This window comes from Solanum dulcamara, chromosome 1 (assembly GCF_947179165.1).
Source record: "Solanum dulcamara chromosome 1, daSolDulc1.2, whole genome shotgun sequence".
NCBI classification, from domain to species: domain Eukaryota; kingdom Viridiplantae; phylum Streptophyta; class Magnoliopsida; order Solanales; family Solanaceae; genus Solanum; species Solanum dulcamara.
The window spans coordinates 80165386-80175522 of record NC_077237.1 but is presented as its reverse complement, the minus strand read 5'-3'; the positions used below and the strand labels follow the sequence as shown (position 1 = coordinate 80175522).

General features: G+C 39.5%; 1 pseudogene; it reads left to right on the top strand.

Annotated features, from left to right (window-relative positions):
* The first annotated feature begins 3393 nt into the window (after nucleotides 1–3393).
* On the top strand, nucleotides 3394–9460 carry LOC129894634 (uncharacterized; annotated as a pseudogene).
* Nucleotides 9461–10137: the final 677 nt, after the last annotated feature.

Here is a 10137-nt window from a genome sequence, read left to right as displayed (position 1 = left end):
TCATTCCGTTCATACTTCCTCCCATTCTGGAAAATTGACACTATCACACGTACACGTGAGGTGTGTTTTGCGCACCCACAAAGTTTTTTCAAAAATCCCAAAATTTAGGAGAGTTGGCGTATGCGCGGGGTGTCTGGATCTTTTTCCGTGTGGCCGCGTAGCCTTCTCACTCGAGTTGTCCACTTGGGAACCTTTTGTCTAGTAAGCCAAATCTTAGAAAAAACATAAGATAGAGTTGTGCTTCCCTTCGATCTAAGTCATGCATGCATACGCCTTAGGTGGATTGACCCAATGCGTCAATTCCACATTTAAGAAACCACCCATACGTCGACGGGTTTCATGACCCAACGACCAATAAGCATATTTTATGGAACATGATAATGATAGACTGATCCAAGCCAATTTTGACATAATGAGTTTGGAAAATGTGTCCTCATTTTATTAATTTGTATTGTAGAATGGATTCAACTCCCCAAATACCCAAAATTAGGATGGTCGAGGGTGTCCCGTACAAATTGAAGAAATGGTGGAAAATTTTTAGCCCCATCGAGAAATCAGCAATTACGAAAAAATTGGGCTTCCTCCCTATGCTATTCAAGGTCTCCCCGGATAATCATGTGCTTAGCGCATTACTTTCATTTTGGGATCCAAATCGTGTTGTGTTCGCATTCAAAGACTTTGAGTTAACACCCACATTGGAGGAAATCTACTATTTCACTAGTTTGAAGTATCGAGGAAGAAGTCAAATTATCCCACATGGTCAATCAGGGAAGAAGTTTCTTCGATACTTAAGATTGAAAAACACTAGGAAACTAAGGTGTTTCAAACACAATTAGGTTTCCTTGGATTACTTATATGGGCGGTATGGATGTTCGGACAGTTACAAGTTATTCAGAAAAGAATTCTCTTGCACCTCTACCCATTGGCAAGTTAACCGTCCTATTGCATTTGCTGTGTCTTTACTAGGAACCTTGGTATTTCCACAAGAACATGGGAAGATTAGCACTTGTATATGTTATGTGGCTAAAGCACTTTTCAAAGGAGTCGACGGAAAGGAAATCACTTTGGTTCCTATGATTTTGGCTGAAATACTTCGAGCCCTCGGAAAGTGTAAAAGAGGAGAAACAAGTTTCTTTGAAGGTTGCAATCTTCTTTTGAAAATATGGGCGATGGAACATTTTTACCAATGTGATGACATAGTAGACATATGTTTTAGTAATACAAGTCATATTAACAGTTTTTATGATAGGATGAAAAAGTTTGTGTCTCCAGTTGGTACTAATGATTGGTACGAATTCTTGATTTCCCGCACTAGTGACCAAATTCAATGGAAATACCCACTACTCTCATGTCCTATTGCATTCATAAGGTGTAGAGGATTTTACTACATCGAGCTCATTGGATTGGAAGGTCTCCAACCATATGCCCCAATATGCGTGCTTTAACAGTTCGGTCAAGCACAAATGATTCCTCTACAAGCAAATATGAAATCTTCTGAAATTTCCTTCGAATCAGACTTTAAAGTCCCTAGAGTTGATAAGATTCTTCATGAATGGGATAATATCATCACGCTAGAGGTAGGAGATGGACCAGCAAAAAGAACTCCAGAATATCAGGCATGGCTTCGAGAAGATCGCAATAGCATAAGCCCAAAAGGTGAACAGGGCTTTGAGGATATTAGGACGACGATTTGGATACGACACTGTCATCTTGGAACCAAAATAGTTACACCAGAAATGTGGGCTCAAATGGTGAATATAATACAGATTCTGGATAATGCGAGAGCAGGATCTAACAGTGTTGGAGCATCATCTTTATCCACTTCACCATTTTGATTAAGAGCAAGAATTAGGCTAAGTCTTTGTTTCCATTTTTTGTCATCTTTCCATGTATTTTGTTGATTATTGTACCATTTTATTGTTGTTTAATGAAAATTGGATCTTTTGTCTTCCAAACTCAAATTATCTCAAGTTAATGGCTTGGATCAACCTATCATAAATCTCGTTATTTGGCATTTAGGCCCACCTTTGGCATAAAAGAGGTCCCGTGCATATTAGGTCGCATTTGTACTATTAATTTCTCTTCTTACTATGTAATTTATTGGCTATGTGGTACATATTCCCTTATTTGCCAACACTATTTGCCTAATTGATTATTCGATTTATACTAATATATTTCTTTTCTTTTTGTTTTACAGAGGTTTCTTTTTCCTTTCTAATTTATTTCCCCAAAGGTTGATTCCTGTTGGATCATCCATACTTCACTAGATCAAAAGGCCGATCACCCGCCGATATGACTGGTTCAAGTGCATCCGATCAAGATAGTTTAGGACTTGTCAGTATCCCAAGAGATGAACCTGAGGCTTCAGAAGGAAGGGATCCTATTTCTTATAATGAACATATTGCTAACCTGATGCAACAAATGACCAATATGCAAAGAGAGATCGATCGACTTCGAAACCTTACCAATTTGTCCATTAGCCTAAATACACCACTTCCCAAACATGGGGCAGATGCAACTATTCCACCTGTTGACTCTCCCTCGCCTCAAGACTTCCTTCCAAATCCTTCCCCTTTCAAAACCAATATGACTGCTCCTAAACAACCCGTCAACCAACCACAAGTCAATTTCGCAAACATCAACTCACAACAAACCAATCTACTACCTTTCACTACCCCTTATGTTTCCCAAACTCCAGTCCTCCAAACTACACTTACCCAAGCTCCACTCACTGAAACTAACCCACTTACCTAAAAAGCCCCACTCACCCAAACCAACCCGCTCATCCAAAAATACCAAACGATCCAACATATACTTGTGACACATATTACAACTCCTAACATGCAATATGTGCCACAAGTATACGTAACAGAAGCTCAACCTTTTGTTACTCCAATACCAACCATGCCAGAAGTCGATCCATATGAGGAGATGGAGAGAAAGGCCAGATCAAAAAGAGATGAAAGTGTAGCTAGGGAGATTCGTAATTTGAAAGAAGCATTCAAAAGTATCCAACTTCACAAGGAATGTGAAGGGTTTGAGTATGAGGATTTATGTGTTCATCCTGATGTCGAGTTGCTTGCAGGATATAAAGTACCAAAATTTGATGTGTTTGATGGGAAGGGAAATCCACGAGCTCATTTAAGATCGTATTGTGACAAGCTAGTTGGAGTGGGGAAAGATGAGGCCATTAGAATGAAATTATTCATAAGGAGTTTGACAGGAGAAACACTGGATTGGTATACAAGTCAAGATCCGAAGAAATGGCATAGTTGGAGTATCATGGCACAGGATTTCATGGATAGGTTCAAGTTCAACACTGAGGCCATACCAGATTGATTCTATTTGATGAAATTAGAAAAAAAGTCGACGGAGTCTTTTAGAGAATATGCCATGAGATGGAGAGCAGATACTGCAAAAGTTCAACCTCCAATGACAAAAAGTGAGATGACCTCCCTTTTTATACAATCTCAAAAAGATGCAATGTATTATGAAAAGATGATAAGCGTGGTAGGACAAAAGTTCTTTGAAGTTGTAAGGATGGGAGAATTCATTGAAGAAGGTATTAAAACTGGGAGAATCACTAATTTGGCAGCCTTGCAAGCAACAAGTAAAGCAATTCAGTCAGATTCAATTGGGGAGCCTTTAAGAAGAAGAAGGACGGAGTGTCCGCTGTCATGACCATCCAGAAACGTAGGCCAAACCAAACGTTAACATACCAAAATCCTTTACCCCAACCTTCATACCATAGTCAGTATACCCAAGTCCCTCAGCTATATTACTAGCCTTTTGTCGCCCCTTATCCAGTTTACACCACTCAGCCAATATATTATCCATCCAGAGCGCCCACTTATCCAAATCCCTCACAATACCGACCTACATACCCACCTCAATCCCATTATCAAACACAAATTCGCCCATCAAATCCACCAAGGCCCCGCCCAAACTTTGAAAGAAGACCACCCAAAACCTATACACCTTTAGCCGAACCTTTATCCCAATTATATGAAAGGTTGAGAACCGCAGGGATACTCCAACCAATCCAAGCACGAATTCCCAACCCCCTTCCCGGATGGTATGATGACACTAAGCATTGCGTTTATCACTCTGGAGCTGCTGGACATGACACCGAAAACTGTCTTACTCTCAAGGACAAGATTGAGGCATTAATCAAAGAAGGAGTTATTCAACTCAGAGGTGCTGCCCCCAATGTAAATAACAATCCTCTTCCAAATTATGAGAATGTGAACATGATCACCATTGATGAAGAATGCAATTTGGAATGGACTATTTTGCCAATCAAAAAAGAGAAGAATGTCATGGCATCAGCCTTTATTGCTCCCATTATCACAATCCAGGCGCGAGCGCCATTTGAAGTGGAAGTTTTGGTTCCTAAACCTAAGATTACGGTTTTGGTTGCTCAATCAACTCATTTTGATACTAAAGCAGTTCCCTGGAGTTACTCAACTGACACAAAGGACAAAGAGAAAGGAAATATAGTTGTAGAAGCTACTGCTGCCGGAATGACAAGATCGGGGCGATGTTATGCCCCTGAAGGTGTTGCACAAATCGTACCGAATAAGAAAGTTAACCAAAAGAGGGTTGTGACAGAAGCTGAAATAGAGGATTTCTGGAGGAAAATGCCAACAAAAGAATATTCTGTTGTTGAATAGTTGAAGAAGACTCCCGCCCAAATTTCCTTGATGTCATTATTGATGAGTTCTGAAACTCACAGGAGCGCTTTGGTGAAAGTTCAAAGTGAAGCTTATGTTCCGACCAATATCACAAGTGAGAATCTTTCAGCCATGGTAGGGCAGGTTTTGGAAGCAAACAAAGTCTGTTTTCACGAAGAGGAATTACCATCCGAAGGTTTGAGACATAACAAAGCATTGAACATCACTGTCAGGTGTAGGGACAAGTTTGTTTCTAGAGTTCTGATTGACAATGGTTCAGCTGTTAACATATGTCCTTTCAATACCCTTCGAGCTTTGGGAATTAATATCGGGAAAATTCATGAAAGTCATGTGAGGGTTAGAGGTTTTGATGGGACACAAAAGGGAGTCATTGGCAAAATTGATTTGCCACTACAAATTGGACCCGAGGAGTTCGTAGTAGAATTCCAAGTATTGGACATACCTGCTAGTTACAATTTATTGCTTGGGAGGCCTTGGATCCATATGGCTGGTGCAGTCCCTTCTACCCTGCACCAAAATTTGAAATTTGTTTGGAACAACCACGAGATTATTGTTCATGGAGAAGATAGTAATTCCATGTATCCTGGCAATTCAATCCCTGTTGTTGAAAGTATGGAAGAACTGGATGGGTCTGTGTTCCATACTAAAGAGATTATGTGTGTACATCAAACTGAAAGGGTAAAGTTGCCACGTGTGCTTATGATGGTGGTTTGGGAAATGTTGAAGAATGGTTTCATGCCTGGTCGAGGTCTTGGAGTGAACTTGGGTAGAATAGTGGAACCAATTCAATTGTCAGGCTAGAAATACACCTTTGGTTTAGGATACAAGCCTACTCCTGAAAAAGTCTCATTGGCCGATCTCAAAAGGAAAAGTGACATTTCATTACCCCATCCCATTCCGCACTTGAATCAGTCATTTTCCAAGGCATATATTATAAAGGAATCAGAGAAAGACGCTGAAGACACCCTCGTGGAAGGACTCAAAAACTTATTTATAGAAGAAGTGGAATGCAACATGATCTTGGAGGATTGTACCGAGATTCCGACCATACGGAATGTAGAGCCTGGAGATGCTTTGAACAATTGGACTTATAACCCATCCCCGTTTCCTCGAAAATCTTGGTAGACGTTTGTATTAGAATTAATGAAATAACATGATTCAAAATTGAGGCCTGAATCATGTTTAAGAATCTTTAAATGTTTTGCCTCCACTTTTGAAATCTTAAATGCCACATCTAAGCCATATTTTCTGCTTTAAATTTCAAAATTTTGTACTTAATTATAAATTTTATTTATTTATTTTTACTCCCTTTCAGCGAGCAAATTAATGAATCTGCCAATACCGAGAATGTGACATGTAATGAAATAAGCAAACAAATCTCAAATACCGAGCAATCTTTTGCGGAATATGAAGAAGAGGTGCAACCTGAAGAGTTGACTGAAGGATTTGAACATTTTGAGAATAAAATAAAGCCAAATTTGGATGAAACTAAAACGGTAAATTTGGGAGATTCAGAACTAATGAAAGAAACAAGAATTAACATCCATTTGACTCCGTCTCAAAGAAAGGAACTTATTGATCTTTTGGGACAATATATGGATGTATTTGCATGGTCTTATGATGATATGCCGGGTCTAAGCACAAACATTGTTTCACATAAGTTGCCGACTGATCCATCTTGTCCCCCAGTCAAGCAAAAGCCAAGGAAGATCAAGCCTGATCTGAGTTTAAAAGTTAAGGAAGAAGTTTCTAAGCAAATCGATGCCAACGTCATTCGAGTCACAAAGTATCCTACATGGTTAGCTAATATAGTGCCAGTGCCAAAGAAAGATGGAAAAATCAGAGTATATGTAGACTATCGAGACCTCAACAAGGCCAGTCCGAAAGATGATTTTCCACTTCCAAACATTCACATACTTATTGATAATTGTGCAAAGCATGAGTTGCAGTCATTTATTGATTGCTTTGCAGGCTACCATCAGATTCTAATGGATGAAGAAGACGCTGATAAAAAGGCATTCATCTCATCTTGGGGAGTGTATTGTTATCGAGTAATGCCTTTCGGACTCAAGAATGCAGGAGCAACATACATGAGAGCTATGACTACCATTTTTCATGACATGATCCATAAGGAGATTGAAGTCTATATAGATGATGTCATTATCAAGTCACAAAAGAGCTCCAATCACCTCACAAATTTGAAGAAGTTCTTTGATAGGTTGAGGCGGTATAATCTGAAATTAAATCCTGCAAAGTGTGCATTTGGTGTCCTTGCTGGAAAGTTGTTGGGTTTCATTGTGAGTAGGAAGGGCATAGAATTGGATCCTTCAAAAATAAATGCTATTCAAGACTTGCCCCCTCCAAAGAGTCGAAAGGATGTAATGAGTTTTCTTGGTCGACTAAATTACATTAGTCGATTCATTGCACAGTCGACTATAATTTGTGAACCAATCTTCAAGTTGTTGAGGAAAGATACTGCCATTAAATGGACTGAAGATTGTCAACAAGCTTTTGACAGAATCAAGGAGTACTTGTCTAGTCCGCCCGTCTTGGTGTGTCCAAAACCGGGGAGACCATTGCTACTATATATGTCAGTATCGGACAATGCATTTGGATGTGTGTTAGGACAACATGATGAAACTGGGAGGAAAGAACAGGCTATATACTACTTGAGCAAGAAATTCACGCCTTATGAAGCCCGATATACTTTATTGGAACGCACTTGTTGTGCCTTGACTTGGGTTGCACAAAAGTTAAGACATTACTTATGCGCGTATACCACTTTTCTCATCTCAAGGATGGATCCACTCAAATACATATTTCAGAAGCCTATGCCAACGGGGAAGTTGGCAAAATGGCAATTTTTACTAAGTGAATTCGATATTATTTATGTCACTCAGAAGGCCATTAAAGGACAAGCGCTTGCTGATTATCTTGCTGAAAACCCTGTGGATGAAGAGTACGAACCTCTTAAAACTTATTTCCCCGATGAAGAGGCGTTATTTATTGGAGAGGATATTTTAGAAGAATATCATGGGTGGAGGATGTTCTTTGATGGTGCTGCAAATTCTAAAGGAGTCGGTGCTGGGGCAGTGCTTGTCTCAGAATCAGGTCAACATTATCCAGTCTCAGCGAAATTCAAGTTTCTATGCACTAACAATATGGCGGAGTATGAAGCTTGTATTCTTGGACTCAGAATGGCTGTTGATATGAATATACAAGAATTGTTGGTTATAGGTGACTCAGACTTATTGATTCACCAGGTACAAGGCGAATGGAGCACCAAAAATCTAAAGATACTCCCCTATTTGCAATGTGTGAAGGAAATATGCAAGAAATTTATCAAGATAGAGTTCAGGCATATCCCTAGAGCTCAAAATGAATTCGCAGATGCCTTGGCAACCATGTCTTCTATGATTCAACATCCAGACAAGAATTACATAGATCCAATCAAAATCAATGTGCAGGATCAACCGGCCTATTGTTTCCATGTGGATGAAGAAATGGATGGAGAACCATGATACTATGATATTATGAGGTATCTCAAAGAAAGAGATTATCCAGAAGGCATAAGCAATATTCAAAAGAGAACACTGCGGAGGCTTGCAAATCACTTTTTCTTAAGTGGAGAAATCCTTTATAGAAGGACTCCAGATTTAGGTTTATTGAGGTGTGTTGACTCCCAAGAGGCGAGCAAGTTGATTGAAGAAATACATGGGGGTACTTGCGGGCCACACATGAATGGTTTTACTTTGGCAAAGAAGATTGTGCGGGCCGGATATTTCTGGATGACTATGGAAACAGACTGCATTCGCTTTGTGAGGAAATGTCATCAATGTCAGATTCATGGTGATTTGATCCTAGTTCCACCGAATGAACTCAATGTGACGAGTTCTCCTTGGCCGTTCGTAGCCTGGGGCATGGATGTCATCGGTCCTATTGAGCCAGCCGCATCAAATGGACACAGGTTCATTTTGGTAGCTATCGATTACTTCACAAAATGGGTAGAAGCATCCTCACATAAGTCTGTGACAAAAAAGGTGGTGACAGATTTCGTTCGCAATAACATAGTTTGTAGATTTGGCATCCCCCATTCGATTATAACAGATAATGGAGCTAACCTCAATAGCGGTTTGATGCATGAGATATGTGATAAGTTCAAAATCATTCACCGCAATTCTACTCCTTATCGACCACAGATGAATGGAGAAGTTGAGGCTGCCAACAAGAATATCAAAAGAATATTGCGGAAGATGATTGATAATTATAAGCATTGGCATGAAAATTTACCGTTTGCCCTCCTTGGCTATCGCACCACGATTAGGACTTCGACTGGGGCAACACCTTATCTTTTGGTTTATGGAATAGAAGCAGTATTACCAATGGAAGTTGAGATACCATCCCTGAGGATAATCCAAGAAGCTGAGTTGAGTGATGCCAAATGGATACAAAGCCGATATGAACAATTGATGCTCATTGATGAAAAGAGAATAAATGCAGTTTGTCACGGACAACTTTATCAACATAGGATGGCCAAAGCTTTCAATAAAAAGGTAAGACTGAGACAGTTCAGGCCTGGACAATTAGTGTTAAAACGGATATTCCCGCACCAAGAAGAAGCTAAGGGGAAGTTTGCGCCTAATTGGCATGGGCCTTATGTGGTTCACAGAGTGTTGACTGGAGGAGCGGTGATTCTAGCAGAAATGGACGGAAAGATATGGCCGAAAGTCATCAATTCAGATGCGATTAAAAAATACTATGTCTAGGAGCCTTTATATTATTTTTATGTAATATTTCATGTAATATTGAAGAACTACGTTCCGACCTGATTCCCTTGGCGGGATACGTAGAAAACCCATATCGGGTCTGGTCACTTAGAAGAAATTATAAAGAAGATCCCATTGTTATGTACTATGAACTACGCCTGGCCTGATTCCCTTGGTGGGATACGTAGGCGGCCTGTATCGGCTTCGGTCACATTATGAGAAAATTTTCATTTCCCTCCTTCTTATTATTATTTCGTATATGATAATTACGTATAGTCTAGTTCATGTTGGATACCTAGGCAACCAGTAAAGGACTCGACCCCTTTGTTTCAATTCTCAAGGAATGTATTCACGAATTGCGTATGGTTCGGTCTTTTCGTTATCATGATGAAATATCATTATCTCTCTTTACCAAAACTGGGACAGTTTTGCGGGCAACATTAGAAGAAGACATCAAGAAAATTGAAGAGTATGTGGGAAATAGAATAATCAGGTTGAAGAAAGACTCCAGAAAAGGACGTTTGCTTCGTTTCACGACATGTCGCAATCTAAAATTTTGCAGAAATTCTTTACTATTATATATATATATATATATAAAATTTATCTTATTACTTTTAATTTGAACCTTTACACCAAATATTTTCCTGTTATTTATTAGCCAAGATTTAGAATAGATG